We start from the raw sequence: 16,260 nt of genomic DNA, 5'->3' as shown, positions 1-16,260 counted from the left end.
CTCTGTATAAGATTGGTGAGACCTCATTTAGGCCGCACCTTCAAAAAGATATAAAAATGATGGAGTCGATTCAGAGGAAGGCTGCTAAAATGGTGTGTGGTCTTCGTACTAAGGTGTATGGGGACAGACTTAAAGATCTCAATCTGTATACTTTGGAGGAAAGGCGGGAGAGGGGAGATATGATAGAGTCATTTAAATACCTACGTAATGTAAATGTGCTTGAGTCAAGTCTCTTTCATTTGAAAGGAAACTCTGCAATGAGAGGGCATAGGATGAAGTTAAGAGGTGATAAGCTCCGGAGTAATCTGAGGAAATACTTTTTTATGGAAAGGGTGATAGATATGTGGAACAATCTCCCGGAAGAGGTGGTGGAAACAGAGACTGTCTGAATTCAAGAGGGCCTGGGATAGGCACATGGGATCTCTCAGAGAGCGAAAGAGATAATGGTTACTGTGGATGGGTAGACTAGATGGCCCATTTGGCCTTTATCTGCTATCATTATTCTTTGATGTGATTAGTCCTTGAAATCTAAAAGCAAATAATTTTAATTTTATTTTTTATGCAATCAAGGCTTTGTTATCGTTTGGATCTTATCTTTGCAAACTTGGATTTTCAGTTCTAACAAATTAAATCAAAAAAAGAGAATGACTGCTGATGGTAGACGATGAAATGTGTGCTTGTTTGTCGACTATCGAGCTGTGTCTTGAATTAATTTGCACTAAAAAACATTCACATCCATTGCGTGGATTACCAATTTTATCTAACTACTTTAGTTTCACCATTGCTACAATTTTATACTGAGAAAAACATTTGCTACATTTAGGGCTCCTTTTACTAAGCTGCGCTAAGCAGTTTTAGTGTGCACTACACACTAACACCTCCATAGAGCTGGCGTTAGTATTTTCCGCATAGCACGGGGTTAGCACGCACTCAAAACGCTAGCGCACCTTATTAAAAGGAGCCCTTAGTGTTCCACGAAAAACATTTGCTCTGTTTAGTGTGTCGGAGCAAAAAAAAGTTTGAGACACACTGGCCTAGTGGTTAGTGCAGTGGACTATAAACCAAGGGACATTCAAATCCAACCCTTTTTTTTTTTTAATTGTGAGCCCTCCAGGAACAGAAAAAAAACCTACTGTACCAAAACATATATGAGGGAATGCTGAAAAGTTCTCAGCCCAACCAACCAACTTCCTAAATGCTGAGCTTTATTTTGCTATTGTAGCTGAAAAGAGTGTTATCTTATTTTGTTAAGTGCCAATTTGCAGAAATGAAATTCTATGTTTTTGACATTATTTCACATCATTGATTGAAATTTATCCATGTCATTCTCTTCTAGGTCAAGCTGAGAACTTTTCAGCAGCCCCTCGTAAGACACCTGGAAGCCTAAAGGCTATTGAAATGGTATACATTCAGGTCTAGCAAGCTTTTTTTCTGTTCCTGGAGAGTTCACAATTACAAAAAATAAAAATAAAAGCAGAAAGAAAGAGAGAGTTAAAGTGGAATTTGAACCTGGGATCTTTGGTTTACAGTCAATTGTTCAAACCAATAAACTGACTCTCTGGTCTGCATGAACATCTGTGTGGCTATTTTCTATGAATGTTATTATACAGATGTTGATGTTCCTTGTTTTTCTCATTCAAAATTTGGATATTTAGGACTCCTTTTACTAAGCTGCGCTAGCGGTTTTAGCGCGTGCGCTAGATGCTAACGCCACCATTGAGCTGGCGTTAGTTTTTATGAGTAGCGCAGGGGGCAGCGCACGTTAAAAACGCTGGCACACCTTAGTAAAAGGAGCCCTTAGTTTGTAAAACGGATGTTCTTGCTGAATGTTTCCAGTGCATGAACATCCATTTCATATTTTTGAACAGGTTGCACCCTGTTTGAAATTACATATGAGATGGATTTCTGGGACGTTCTGCCTTGGATGTTCTTATTCTGACTTGGACATCCTTTCGAAAATATCCTTCTATATTGCAGGCTTGAGTATAAAGAGACTGGAGGCAGTTCAGAAGAAAGCAACCAATCAAAAACAATGATTCCCTGGTTGGACAAATATCTATTAATTCTGTCCCCCTACAAATCGAGTCCAAACTTAAACCCTTAGGAATCATCTTTGATAAACACCTCATTTACCATGACCAAATTAGCTCCCTGACCAAAAACTGCTTTTATAAACTCCATCTAATTCAGTGGTCTCAAACTCAACCCCTTTGCAGGGCCACATTTTGGATTCGTAGGTACTTGGAGGGCCTCAGGAAAAAGAGTTAATGTCTTATTAAAGAAATGACAATTTTGCATGAGGTAAAACTCTTTATAGTTTATAAATCTTTCCTTTTGGCTCAGTCTTAATAATAATATTGTCATTTATAGCTAAAGAGACATTTGATTGAGAAACTGTTTTATTTTACTTTTGTGATTATGATAAACATACCGAGGGCCTCAAAATAGTACCTGGCGGGCCACATGTGGCCCCCGGGCCGCGAGTTTGAGACCACTGATCTAATTCGTTCCATAACTTCAGTCTTAGAACCCACCTCTATTCAAATTCTAATTCACTCTTTGATCATTTCACATATAGACTATTGTAACTCACTCTACCATGGAATAACCCAAAAAGAAACCCGCTGAATGCAACTAATTCAAACTACAGCGATTAAACTCATCCATAAAGCTAAAAAAATATGACCATGTCACCACCCCCCTACTTCGAGATTCTCATTGGTTAGTCTCTCATAGAACAACTTCTAAGATTCTTCTCTTAGGGCTCCTTTTACAAAGGTGTGTTAGGACCTTAAAGCGTGGAATAGCTCGCACTAAATTGCCGAGCGCTCTAGACCTTAATGCCAGCATTGAGCTGGCATTATTCTAGATGTGTACTGAGCGGTTTAGTGTGTGGTAATTTCATGCGTGCGCTAAAAATGCAAATGCACCTTAGTAAAAGGAGCCCTTAGTCTTTAAGATCAAGGTTTCTCATCTGCCTGCCTTCCTAGATAAATATCTCATCACACATACCCCTTCCAGGGTCCTCAGGTCCACTAACCAGAATTTATTAACAGTCCCTTCGATCAAGGATTTATATTATACTAGAAACATAATTTTCTCTGTTGTCGCGCCCTCTCTCTGGAATGCAATGCCATCGAACCTTCGCTCTGAAAATTCCCTAAACAAGTTTAAAACATACCTTAAGACATTCCTCTTTAAAGACGCTTATCAAAATTCCAACTGAGCTCCCAAATAAAAATGGGAAAATAAAAATACTTTCTGGAAGCGATACCCCATTTTTCCCTTCCTCCCTTCTTTTTATTTTCATTTATACAATGTAATTGTAAAAACTTTCCCTTCCTCTTTCTTTCCTTATGTTCCATACCCATTGTAATCAAGGCTTTGTTTCGATCTCAATCCCCCTATTTTTATTTAGACTTTTTTTGCTGTTGTTATTCATAACTTTAATATTGTAAATAATTTTTTACTTTTTATTATTGTAAACCAACCAGATACTTATGATGGTCGGTATATCAAAATATTAATAAACTTGAAACTTGAGAAGACATATGAGAAGAGCCTAGAGGTACTAAATATATATACCCTACAGGAAAAGAGGGACAGAGGAGATATGGAGCAGACTTTTCAGCACTGTAAATAAATTCATCTTTCCCAAATGTGAAGAAGCTGTAGAACTAGAGGACATGATATGAATCAAGAAAGAGAAAGACTCAGCAGCAATATCAGGAAATATTTTCTCCATGGGAAGGGTGCTGGATGCTTTAAATGCTACTCCCTTCCTATCACAAAAACAGTGGTAGAAATAAAGGATTGGGATATACACAAAAGATCTCCAAAGAACCAAAGAATGGAAACAAAGCATACTCGTACAGTATTCTAGCTCAAAACATCAGCAAAATACCTTGCACTACTAGGAGACATGGGTAGGTATCCTGACAGAACAGCCTCAAAATGAAGGCATGCAGGAGAATAGGGGTAATTTCACAAAAGAAGAGATTTTAGTCCAAACTAGGGCTACCATATGGCAGTGTCTCTCAAACTGTGTGCCACAGCACAGTGGTGTGTCCTGAAGAGATTTCGAGTGTGCCACGAGAGATTCCAGAATTTTACTTTGTTTTTAAAAATTCGCTTTCATAAGTATACACTAGAATAGAGTGGATAACAAAGTTGAAATGCGTTCTTTTTCACATTAAATTGAATTGAAGTTACTGATCATCTAATTGCGAATTGATACTGACAGTCTATAAACTTGACTTCTTAGATTATTTGTTTGTGCTTTTCATTGTCTGCAATGCACATTATTCACTACACTTCTCCCTCCATATTCGCGGTTTCAGCAATTGTGCTTTTGATTATTTGGGTTTTTTAGCTTGCTAGCTCCCCCCCCCCTAAAATTACATCAGCTTGCATAGAGAAATCACTGATTCCAAGCGTTTACAGAGAAAATCGCCGATTCCCAGCACTTTCTTCACCGTGTTTTGCCTCTCCTTCAGGAATAGGCCAGGTCTCCCACCATGTTATTCGCGGTTTCACCATATTCACGATGGTTTTTAATAGAAAACAGTGAATAACATATGAAAAAGTTATTCGTGGTTTTTCTGTATTCACGGGTCTGTAAATCCCCTATCACAGCAAATACGGAGGGAGAAGTATAGTTCATGAGGGGGTAGTCTTGGGGCTATAGTATTAATTAAATGTATAAGTTATTTCTGTATGTACTTGAATATAATTATAATAAATAATTGATGGATTTTATTAAAACCTTGATAAAATTAATTTCTTTATTGTAATAATACACTAGAAAAAGATGACATGTACGTCACATACCCAAGAGTCTGTCAATGTTATGAGCGTCTGTGTGCATAAGGATACAACTGCCCAGACAAGCATCATTCTTTGATGTGATTGGTCCTTGAAAACTAACGGCAAGTAATTTTATTTTTATTTTTATGCAGTAATTATCCTAACTTGAGCAACAAAGCAATCAAGGCTTTGGATCTTCTTATCTTTGTGAATGTGGATTTTCAGCTCTGATAGAAATTAAATTGAAAAAAAGAGAATGACTACAGATGGTGGATGATGAAATGCGTGTTTGCTTGTCGACTGTTGAGCCGCATTTTGAGTTCATTTGCACTCAAAAACAAGCTCATCCATCGCACTGATTAGTAATTCTATTCTATCTATTTTAGTTTCACTGTTGTTAACTTTAAATAAATAACTCTCAAATTTTTTTTTTAATGTTGGTTTTGCAATTTTATAATTCCAATTATAATGTGCCGCAAAAAACATTTGCTCTGTTTAGTATGCAGGAACTAAAAAAGTTTGAGAGACACTGCCATATGGCTTCAGAAAAAGTGCAGATTGAGACATCTGGGTTTTACTTCCATTGCTTTCAATGGAAGTAAAGCCCAGATGTCTCTATCCATCATCTTTTTTCTAGAGAGTTAGGAGGTGGTAGGCATCCTACCGCCACTTAACTGACCAATCATGGGGCACGTTTGTAAAAAAAAAAAAGTGAAGACACCATTCTAAGGTGCTGGTCTCGTGCCGGCGAACATTTTGAGAGGTACGTGGGTGTTGGTTGTGCTCATGTGACAGGGAAGAATGGGGGCACTCAAGTGGTAGGGAAGAGTAGGGGGGGGCATGGCATGGCGATGCCAGGAGCCACCTCCCCGGGCACCAAACTTCCTTGCTACGCCACTGATCACAAGTGCCAACTTTGTCCTGAACTGCTCACAAAATCATTGACTATGGCTTTAGCTGTTAGTGTTGATATTCATTGGTAGCACCCACTCAAGGGCCACTGAATATCATTGGATAGCCCCTCACAAGCTTCTCCTGCCTGGTTAAGCTGTGAATATCAACCCCTTAGACCAGGGGTGTCCAATGTCGGTCCTCGAGGGCCGCAGTCCAGTCAGATTTTCAGGATTTCCCCAATGAATATACATGAGGTCTATTTGCATGCACTGCTTTCATTGTATGCTAATAGATCTCATGCATATTCATTGGGGAAATCCTGAAAACCCGACTGGATTGCGGCCCTCGAGGACTGACATTGGACACCCCTGCCTTAGACTATAAGGCTTCCAGGCACAAGGCAAATACCTATCATACCTGACTGCATTGTTCCTTGAACTACAACTGAAAAAGGCACAAGTTAAATCCAAAAATAATTAGCAATATCAATTTTGAACTGTATCCATTAAGGATCAGCAGCACCAATGCACAATGGGACAGCACAGAAATCTCTTAGACCCCAGAGCCCTTAAATTCCTGTTTAAGCCATCTTGTTTCACAATCTTCATAGTGTCTTTGTGTTAGTTTTCCTCAGTGAAAGGAATTCTGGGCTTTTAAGTAATGACAGATTTGTGCTTAAGGGAGAAAATAGAACTGACAAAGGAAAAGAAGAGTAAAGAATTCTGCAAGTTGTAACATATTCAGGAAAAGTCAAAGCATTTATACCTAGTCTTGTTAGGATCATCTATAAAATACACGTACATAGCTATATACACTCTCTATACACTCTCTATACACTCTCTATACACATAACTAGAATGAGACAAGCATAACCTTTAATTGAGCAAATGTTACATTTGGAGGAATGAAATTCTTACTTTCTTGTAATTTGCATTCCACTTTGTTTTAATAGTGGAGAAATCTGATCTGAATTACCTCATTAATACTCATTCCTTCTGCAGTGTTCCAGCCAGGCAGCCATGAAATTAGGGGGCCCCTGTCTTACAAATGGCTCAGCTCAGGCTTTAAACTTGAACGCTGAATGTGTCTGCACTGGTTTTAGGTGAAGCTTCCTGGAATGTTGAATTATCATATAGAATTTCCTTGAACCATTTGTTTTAAGCTACCAGTAACTGAAGTGCATGTAAAGGCAGCCTTGGACAGGAAAGGCATCTCAGAAAGGGGGATATTGCTCCATTTAACACAGCTTTAGTAAGGTTTTCATTTTTGCTCTAAAGTCAAATTTGGTATCCCCTTGAAATATATCGATTTTCAAAAACAGCACCTTTTTATTGTATACTGTACCAACCAAGATGGCTTCCAAGCTATGTTGAATTCAACAATCTAGTTCAAACAGGTCAATTTGTTTTCTTTTATTTATTTATTGGGATTTATTAACTACTTTTATGAAGAGATTCACCCAAGGTGATATTGGCCAACATAGTTTATATATCCCCCCCCCCCCAGCTCATACACATACATACACACATATTTTCATGTTAATGTGTCTTCAAGTCAGCAGAAATGAGCTTTTGAGTAGAGGAATCACCAGCACCAGAATTTTATAGAGTTTCAGAGGGCCTGTCTGGATGTAATCCAGATTTTACCTAAAGGCAAGTCTGTGTCCCAATGACTATCTTTATCTTCACTCTCTGACCTCAAGGGGCATCAATGGGTCAGGTTTTCAGCATATTCCTAATGAATATGAATGAGAAAGATTTGTATGCCTACTACCTCCATTGCATACTAGGAAGAAATCTCTTTAATGTATCTTTATTAGGAATAGCCCAGTGAAAACCTGTTGGTAGCTGTTAAGAACCAATGATAAAGTCCAAAAGCCTGTCATATTTTAGAGCTATAGGAGGAGGAGGAGGCCTGAGAAATTGTAGCTTGCAACCACAACTGATGGGAATAATAGTATTAAGCAAGATTTGGGGAAGAGGAAGTCCATACCCCAATATGGGATACCTGATATGGAAGATTGGAGAAGATGTGACAGCGTTGGAGCTCAAGTCGTCTTTTGTCAGCTAAGTCCTTGAATGTGCCTCCGGGTGACTTTGCCTTTTTCTAAACCTGAGCTGTTCTGTGATGAAGTTTTTTGCCAGTGAAAGTATCAAAAGCAGTTTTGATTTGTACCTTTGGGCGCTGGGTGACCCTCAGAAGGAAGAATGCTGACCTAACTCCTGGTAAACCCTGAAGGCCACTGCTGACCAGTGCTGACAGGAGGCCCAGTACAGTAGAGTGGCCAGGCTGACCAGTTTTGACAGGGGAGACTGGTGCAGCAGTAGAAAGCCCAGTGGTCCACAAGGACCTATATACCAGCAGGAAAGAGCTAATAGGTATCAAGAGGGCCTGGTAGAGCCTGGAGTCAAGGAAAGGATTCAGGCTTGACAACCAGCAGTAGGACCAGTGAAGAAGGATCCAGGTGGTGGGGACCATAGAGTGATGGACTGGCAGTGGCCCCACAAGAGGCAGCTGGAAGAGCTGGCAGAGTCCAAGGTTGAGGGGGTCAAGCAGCTGATCGGTAGTGGGACCTGCAGAGCCGGTGGAGACTAGTGGAGAGACTGGTGATAGCACTGAGAGCTGTTAAAAGACTCCCCAGGAAGCGGCCTGAGGGACCGGCTGGGATGGTGGCAATCAGCGGAGTGACCATTAATGGCACCAGAGGCTGCTGAAGATGGAGAGGGCCAATGGAGGGTCGGAAGAAGGTCTCAGGGGGAAGCCTGGAGAAGACTGAGTCCAGGGAGGTCCCAGGAGAATTAAAGAATATGGGGAGGACCCAGAGAATGACCAGGCGGGTTGGGAAGGCCCCCTGATCATGGATTTTAAGTGAATGTAAGGTGTTGTGTATTTAACCCTATATGTGTATTTTAATAGAGACCTGGAGAATAAAGATGCTTGGGGGTGGATATGTGATGGGTAATACCACTTGGCCTGGTCACATAATAACAGTTGTCCAAAGTTAAGTGCTCAATTTTGAGCATGGATTGCAGATCTGTGCACAAAATAATTGATTAAATTGGTGCTAGCAATCAATAATTGATATTAACAAGCACTGAATTGGCAGAGTCACACATGGATCACATTAGGAGTCAAACATGGATGAAATTAGGAGTCAAACATTGATCTACCCTATACCCTATTCCTTGTATGTTCATCCTATTCTATAATATGTTCACCTAAATTTCATAGTGCATAGTTCCAAAGGGGGAATAGCCATGGGAGTAGCATGGGCACACAAATTGGGAGTTGATTGTAGTGAAGGCTCTTTCTGCATCCTGAAGCAGTGATCATGTCGACAGCAGAGATCCCTCTTGAGTTAGTTAAGTTAATATTTGTTAATATTAATATTTCTGAAGAAAAATTATAAAGTTGAGAAACTTGTTGAGAAAGCTTTGTAAAATGGGATTTGGATGCACAGTGATGGACAATTGATTATGGACTGATGATGACATGGGTGAAAGCTTGCTATGAAGATTAGGTGAATTAATGCTTTGGTAATAATTTTAGTTAGTTTAGTTAGTTTTATAACCCGTTCTCCCCAGGAGCCCAGAACGGGTTACAAGGATACGTACACAGTAGTCATCAGGATTCACAACATATAAGTTACAGAGAATTTAAGACTGGTATCAATAGCACACATGCTAGGAGAAACTAAGAACACATATGCTATAGATAGGTGAGCCATCTTCTAGACAAGTGGGTTGTCTAGAAGATGGCTGCTTTATTAACTTGTTCACCGTTTTTAATACCAATAAGAGAGTTCACTGAATGTTTGATTAGTTGGATGCAAGCTTTTACACCAGTCTTCGGCATAAAGGACCAGATTCTGTAATTGGCACATAGAAAAGAGAGACGCTAAAGTTAGGTGCCCATTGCATGTCAATCACAGTTAGGCACCCATTACAGAATCGTGCCTAACTTGGAACTGTAATATAGGCCAGGGTTTTAAACTTTGGAATGCCCTGCCTGGCATTCTGCATTTTTGTGCGGGGAAGATCAATTTTAAGAAAATGTTAAAAGTGCAGCTTTTTGTCAGTGCCTTCCTATGCTAATGTTTCAGTAGTCTCTTCAGTTTCAAGATATAGTGTTAAAAATATTTTTACCTTGAATTTAATATTCAATGCTTTTCTGCCTTTTAATTGTTGAAATTATGATTTGATAATGTCTGTATTGATATTATGATTTGATAATGCTTGTTTTTGATATTATATTATTTTTCCCTGGGGGGGATGGGAAATTTATGTTTGGCCATTGTTTGTATCATATGTTTAGCAACTAAAGGGCGACCAGGATAATGTGTAAACCGAATAGTTTTACGCAGTATATAAATTGTTAAATAAATAGGTGCCTAAGTCCTTTAGAGAATCTTGCCTAGTAGCGCCTAAGTATTTCTCCACCCCTAAACATGCCTACTTTGGTGTTAGGAGCCGATAGATACCATACAATAAGCACCTATCTTTTGTAGAAACACGCCTAAGAAGATAGGCACCTATCTCCCAATTCATTTTTTTTTTCAATTATGAACTTGTTAAAGTCCATTCCATGCAGACCGCCCCTTGGGAGGGGCCTTAGGTGTCTGAGTCAATCAGAGCTTTGGGCCCCTCTCTCTGAATCACATGATGCACTGAGGAGGGAAGGCCCGCCATTTTGGATTGATGGACCTTGGAGCTGGAGGGACTGTGCTTACCTACTGCTTCCAACTTCTAAAAAAGGTACTGGGGGGAGGGACGGGGGAGCATCCAGTGGCAGAAGAGAGTGGGCATCCTTCCTGCCTTTTTTAAGGGGAGAGGGGGAGGGTAGGGGATGGTCCATTGGCAAGAGGGAGTGGGCATTTTGCTGCAGTGCCGGTGCTGTATGGAAGGGAGATTTAAAGGTATATGATAAGGGGGAAGGGGTGCAGCAGAGGGGTGAATGTGTATGTCAGGGAGGGGGATCAAATTTGTCTCTGTGTGTCAAGGAAAAAGACTTGTTGGCTGGGGTGGGGAGAGAGTGGTGCAGTGGCCAAAGCTACAGCCTCAGCACCCTGAGGTTCTGGGTTCAAGCTCACCCTGCACAAGTCATAATCCCCCCATTGCCCCAGGTACATTAGATTGTGAGCCCACCAGGATAGACAGGGAAAAATTCACATAAACCATTCTGAGCTCCCTTGGGAGAACAGTATAGAAAATTGAATGAATGAATGTTCAAATTTGGCTGTGTGTATGGTCTTGACTTATACATGGATCACAACAATTTTGGCCATTTTTAGCCCCCCAACGTGTACATGAGATTGACTTATAGACAAGTATATATGGTGTGTCCATTGCTGGAAGTGGAGGAGGCCATACAGAACACAGTGTATGCTGCAAAACCTTCCCACTTCTAGCAGTCCTGGACAATATTGACTTAGGGCAATGTTGTCTGACTCTAGACAGAAGGGAGCAGAGTGCCAATCCAAATGTTTTCATGGCTGAGGGTTTTGAGTCCCTGAACAGCATCATGGTGAAATATCCACCAATCAACCCAAAGTATATGACACCCATTATTTCTTATCTCTGTTAGACTTCCAATGCATCCTTTGAATTCTGTCATAATCTGGATTGTCCACAGGCTGATGCAATATCTTTTATTACCCCAACATAAGAATTATCCAATGTCTATTTTACAAGAGCTTTGAAGATTACAGAAGCCATTTCTTCAGATATGATATATAAGCCAATTAAATCACTAAGGGTCTCCCAGTTCCTGTATTATAAGAATATATGTGAGATCACACCAACAGTAATGAGAGTCTCAAGGCATCCTTGTAACATCTTTTAAAGCACTTACATTGGCTGCCTGTTAAAAGGAGGATTGTATTCAAGTGTTGACTTTTTGAGCGGTCCACTACGGAATACTTTGGTATCTATCTCAAGCTATGACATGGTATCAGCCGCAAAGCTCACTAAGGTCTGAGGTGATGATGTGTCTTTCAGTGGATAGATTGCAACTGATTGAATATGCAGAAACTAGAGCCAGGGCTATTTCTGTAGCTGGAGAAAAACTGTGGAATAATGTAGATGGGTAATTAAGGATGGTGAACAATTTGCATCAATTTAAGAAACTTTTGAAACATGCTTTATTTGTAGCTTTCCTTTAGATGGATGAAGATACTGATCACTATGCGATATTGAATGTGTGTTTTAATTGATTTTATTGTTTGGTGGAGAGTATTGTATATGATGCGTTTAATTTATATAGTAGGTATGTAATCTTGGAACCCGCTTAGGTTTTAGGCAGGCTATAAGTTTTTTTAAATAAATAAATAACATTGAATTCAGTACACAGCCTTTCTTTGAAATAAACTGGTTGCTGTTCAGTGTCAGTGTGGAAGGAGGACACAGTGGTTCATAAATCTCTGCTGTTTCTATTTTGCTGCCATATATTTTGCCATGATGGTATTTTTAAAAATGGCTCCCGTAGTGTAAATTCTTACCCTTCACTGCTGAAAACAAACCTCTTGCAAAGAATTTCAGTATTTTTATTGATGCTTTTCTTTTCTCTGGAGCAAGTGAGGGAGAGAGAATTCAATATGTTTTATGAAGTCCATTACATTTTAAGACCAGGTTCAATCTCTTCACCCATAAATCAGCCAAGCAACCTACATTCCTGCTTACAGATGGAGGGCAAACTGAAACCAGACATAAAATACTCTCCTACTCCATTTTAAAGTTATGAGGCAATGAGGCAGCAATCTACTCCTCTTTTACAGGTTATTGTGTAAAGGACTCTCACTGCAAATTCCACTAGTCTACAAAAGTAAATCAAGTTCAAGCAAAGGTACCCTGATATTAGGCATCCCAATATTAACATCCAAGGAGCACACCTGCTCCCCACTACTTACATGGTATGTGCTAGGAGGGTTGGATCTGGGACTGGGGATTTCTACTTAATGCCAAGAAATTGAATCAAGGTGGGTGGAGGATGTATTTTTGTTTAGGCTCTGACCCTTTTGAGGCTCTCCAGGAGTATCAGATCATGCATCAGTGACCCAACGTTCCTGCAGAGAAAAGATGATGCTTCCACAAAGATGGTATTATTTTTCCAGGAATAACATAGCTTGTGAGCTTAAACAAATGCTGTGTTATGCATAGCAATGAGACTTTTGGCATACACTTGAAAATAGTGAACCACTAAATTCAAGAAAAAGCTAGAAACCTCAATGAATAATACTTCAAAAACAAAAACAGGTTTCTATAACACAACTTAAAGTTATGTTAAAGTTGAGAGGAAAGGTCTCAGATATCCTGCTCAGTTCAATGAATGAACATTGGATTGACAAATGCAGGGTGGATTATCACTCATTGGCCAAAACCTCTCACTTGTTTTCCACCTCAAGAAATGTTTAGCTGATCATTCTGGGGTGTGACCAAGAGACAAAAGATGTTGTACAGGATTGACTTAGAGGCTTGGCAGTGACTTTTTTTTTTTTTTTTTAGAAAGACATACAAAAGCTGGTCCCAAGTAGGGTTACTAGACGTCCGGATTTCCCCGAACATGTCCCACTTTGTCCGGGTTTTGAAAAGCTTCCTGTCAAAATTGCATCAGAAAGGGGCATCCGCGCATGGGTGGACCCAACACGGTGATGTCACATGCACGTGTGTGTGACATCATTGTGTTGCATCTGCACATTCGTGGATGCCATCTGGGTGCAGGGCTGGGGGCAGAAAGGGGTGTGACACAGGTAGAATGGGGTTGAACTGGGCGGGCCTGGGGGCATGGCCATGGGTCTGGATTTTCTTTTGGGAAAATCTGGTATCTCTAGTCCCAAGGTAAGACAAGTTTCTTAATTTACTCAGGGCCAGATTCTGTAATGGGCACTTAAAAAGGTGGAGGGGCATAATCAAAAAAAGTGTCTAAGTCCCCTTTTGGCCTAAGTCCCTAAACGTTCAACCCAGAAGCAGGGAAAGTGTCCATAACCAAAACAAACGTCCATGTTTTGATTATGGCCTTCCTCTGCCTAAACGCCCAATCTCCACTATGTCTAAAGGTACACCCACACCACGTCTACACATTTTAGCCATAATGAAACAAAACAACGTCTAAGCCACAAACGTCCAACAGAAGGGCTTTTAGGCGAAGGAGGAGCCAGTCCTTCGCCTAAAAGCTGAATTCTGTAACCGGTGTCTGTCAAAAACAACACCGGTTACAGAATCCCCCCCTCCCCACAACCATCCAGGCAGGAGGGTGCCCAAGCCCTCCTGCCATGGCAAACCGCAACCCCCCCCAACAACATCGGGGCAAGAGGGAGCTCAAGCCCTCTTGCCCCAGCCAACTGCGGCACCCCCGACATATCGGGGCAAGAGGGAGCTCAAGCCCTCTTGCCCAGGCCAACCGTGGCACCCCCGACATATCGGGGCAAGAGGGAGCCCAAGCCCTCTTGTCCTGCTGCAACCGTGACCCCCCCGACTCGATCGGGGCAAGAGGGAGCCCAAGCCCTCTTGCCCTGCTGCAACCGCGACCCCCCCCTCCTAGCCCAGGCAACCCCCTACCCCCACCCCCCACTACATTACGGGCAGGAGGGATCCCAGGCCCTCCTGCCCTTGCCGAACCCCCCTCCCACCAACGTCTGCCCCCCCCGAACCCCCGACCACCCCCCCGGCCGACCCGCGACCCCCCCGGCCGATCCCCCCAAACCCATCCCCCTTCCCCATACTTGGTTTGAAGTTGGCCGGACAGACGGGTGCCCAAACCCGCCTGTCAGGCAGCCACTGGCAGAATGAGGCCGGATTGGCCCAGCCATCCCAAAGGCCCGCTCACAGGTGGGGCCTAAGGTGCCTGGGCCAATCAGAATAGGCCCGGGAGCCTTAGGCCCCTCCTGCGGCAGTTCGAGTAGAAGAGTGATGGCATCTCTCCTGCCGTGATGGTTAGGTTGCCGGGCCGCTGAACTGATGGCGCCATCGGCCATCAGCTCAGCGGCCCCTTTTTTGGCACTTAGACCTGGTTTTCTTTCGACTAAGTCAAACAGGTCTAAGTGCCGACTAAACTGTTTTGGTTATAGGTGTTGTACGCCTAGGTGTAGGTCGGCCCACCTCCCGCCCACTGCCCGCCCTTTCCCCGCCTCTAAACACACCTCTTTTCTCTCTGTGCGTTTAGAGGCAGGAGAAAGGTCTAAGCTGTTTTTAGATACGTCTAAAAACCAGCTTTGGTTATGGGTACTTGGACGATCAGGCTTTTTGATTGTCCAAGTAGCCATTTAGGACACGTTTTAGACTTTTTTTTTTTTTTATTATTATTACCCCCATAGGCTCCAAAAATTAGGCACGTATCGCATGTTAATCACTATTAGGAGCCCATTACAGAATCACGCTTAGTGGCATCTAACTTAAGAATTAGGTGCCTGTAATGTAGGCCAAGGTTTTAAAGGCCTATATTGTAGGCACCTAAGTCCTTTACAGAATCATGCCTAGCAGCAACTAAGGGCTCTTTATACTAAGCTGCGGTAGCGTTTTTAGCACGCGCTGCGGATTAGCGGGCGCTAACCCCCGCGCTACGTGGAAAAACTAACGCCAGCTCAATGGAGGTGTTAGCATCTAGCGCATGCGGCATTGAAAACCGCTAGCGCAGCTTAGTAAAAGGAACCCTAAGTCACTCTCCATCCCTAAACACGCCTAGCTTACTGTTAGGCGCCTATCCTTTGTAGAATCAGCTGATTTTTAACAAAAATAAATCTGAACATGTCATACCCCTCTTGAGATCACTACATTGGCTTCATATTCATTCGAGTCAAGTTAAGGAGTTAAGGAGTTCATTCAGGAAATTGCTGAAAATGCAATTATTTGTTGATGCATTTCTTTGAGCATTTGACCTATTGCAAGGATTGAATCTTTCTGCTTTTGCTTTTATCTGTTCTGATCAGTTTCAATATTTTATGTATGTAATTTTATTGTAAACCGTTTTGGAATAAAACGGTATAGAAATTTTAAAAATAAATAAATAATAAATGAAGTTCAAATGTGCCTGTCTAGTGTTTAAAATATTTTATGGTCAATTAGATGACTCAGTTGTACCATTGCCTTTAGGTCTGCCACAACAAAGTAGCTGTAGATCAGGGGTCTCAAAGTCCCTCCTCGAGGGCCACAATCCAGTCGGGTTTTCAGGATTTCCCCGATGAATATGCATTGAAAGCAGTGCATACACATAGATCTCAAACATATTTATTGGGGAAATCCTGAAAACCCGACTGGATTGCGGCCCTCGAGGAGGGACTTTGAGACCCCTGCTGTAGATCTTCTACTGCTTATAAGCTATCTTTTCCATTGTTTAAAAGTGTTCAGTCAAGAAGTGAAGACTTCCGTTCTTTCTTTATATTATCTACTACTTTATGGAACGAATCAGTCTGCGGTCATGTGCTACCTATCAAATCTTTCAGAAAAGATTAATGACTTTCTTGTTTTCTGCTATTTTGGATTAGGTTGGGATTTTTTTTAAAGTCTTAGGGCTCCTTTTACCAAGCTGCATTAGCGTTTTTAGCACACGCAGCATTTTAGCGTGTGCTAA

This window comes from Geotrypetes seraphini, chromosome 3, assembly GCF_902459505.1.
Source record: "Geotrypetes seraphini chromosome 3, aGeoSer1.1, whole genome shotgun sequence".
Lineage (NCBI taxonomy): Eukaryota > Metazoa > Chordata > Amphibia > Gymnophiona > Dermophiidae > Geotrypetes > Geotrypetes seraphini.
The sequence above is the reverse complement of the archived record's forward strand: the minus strand, read 5'-3'. Positions refer to the sequence as shown.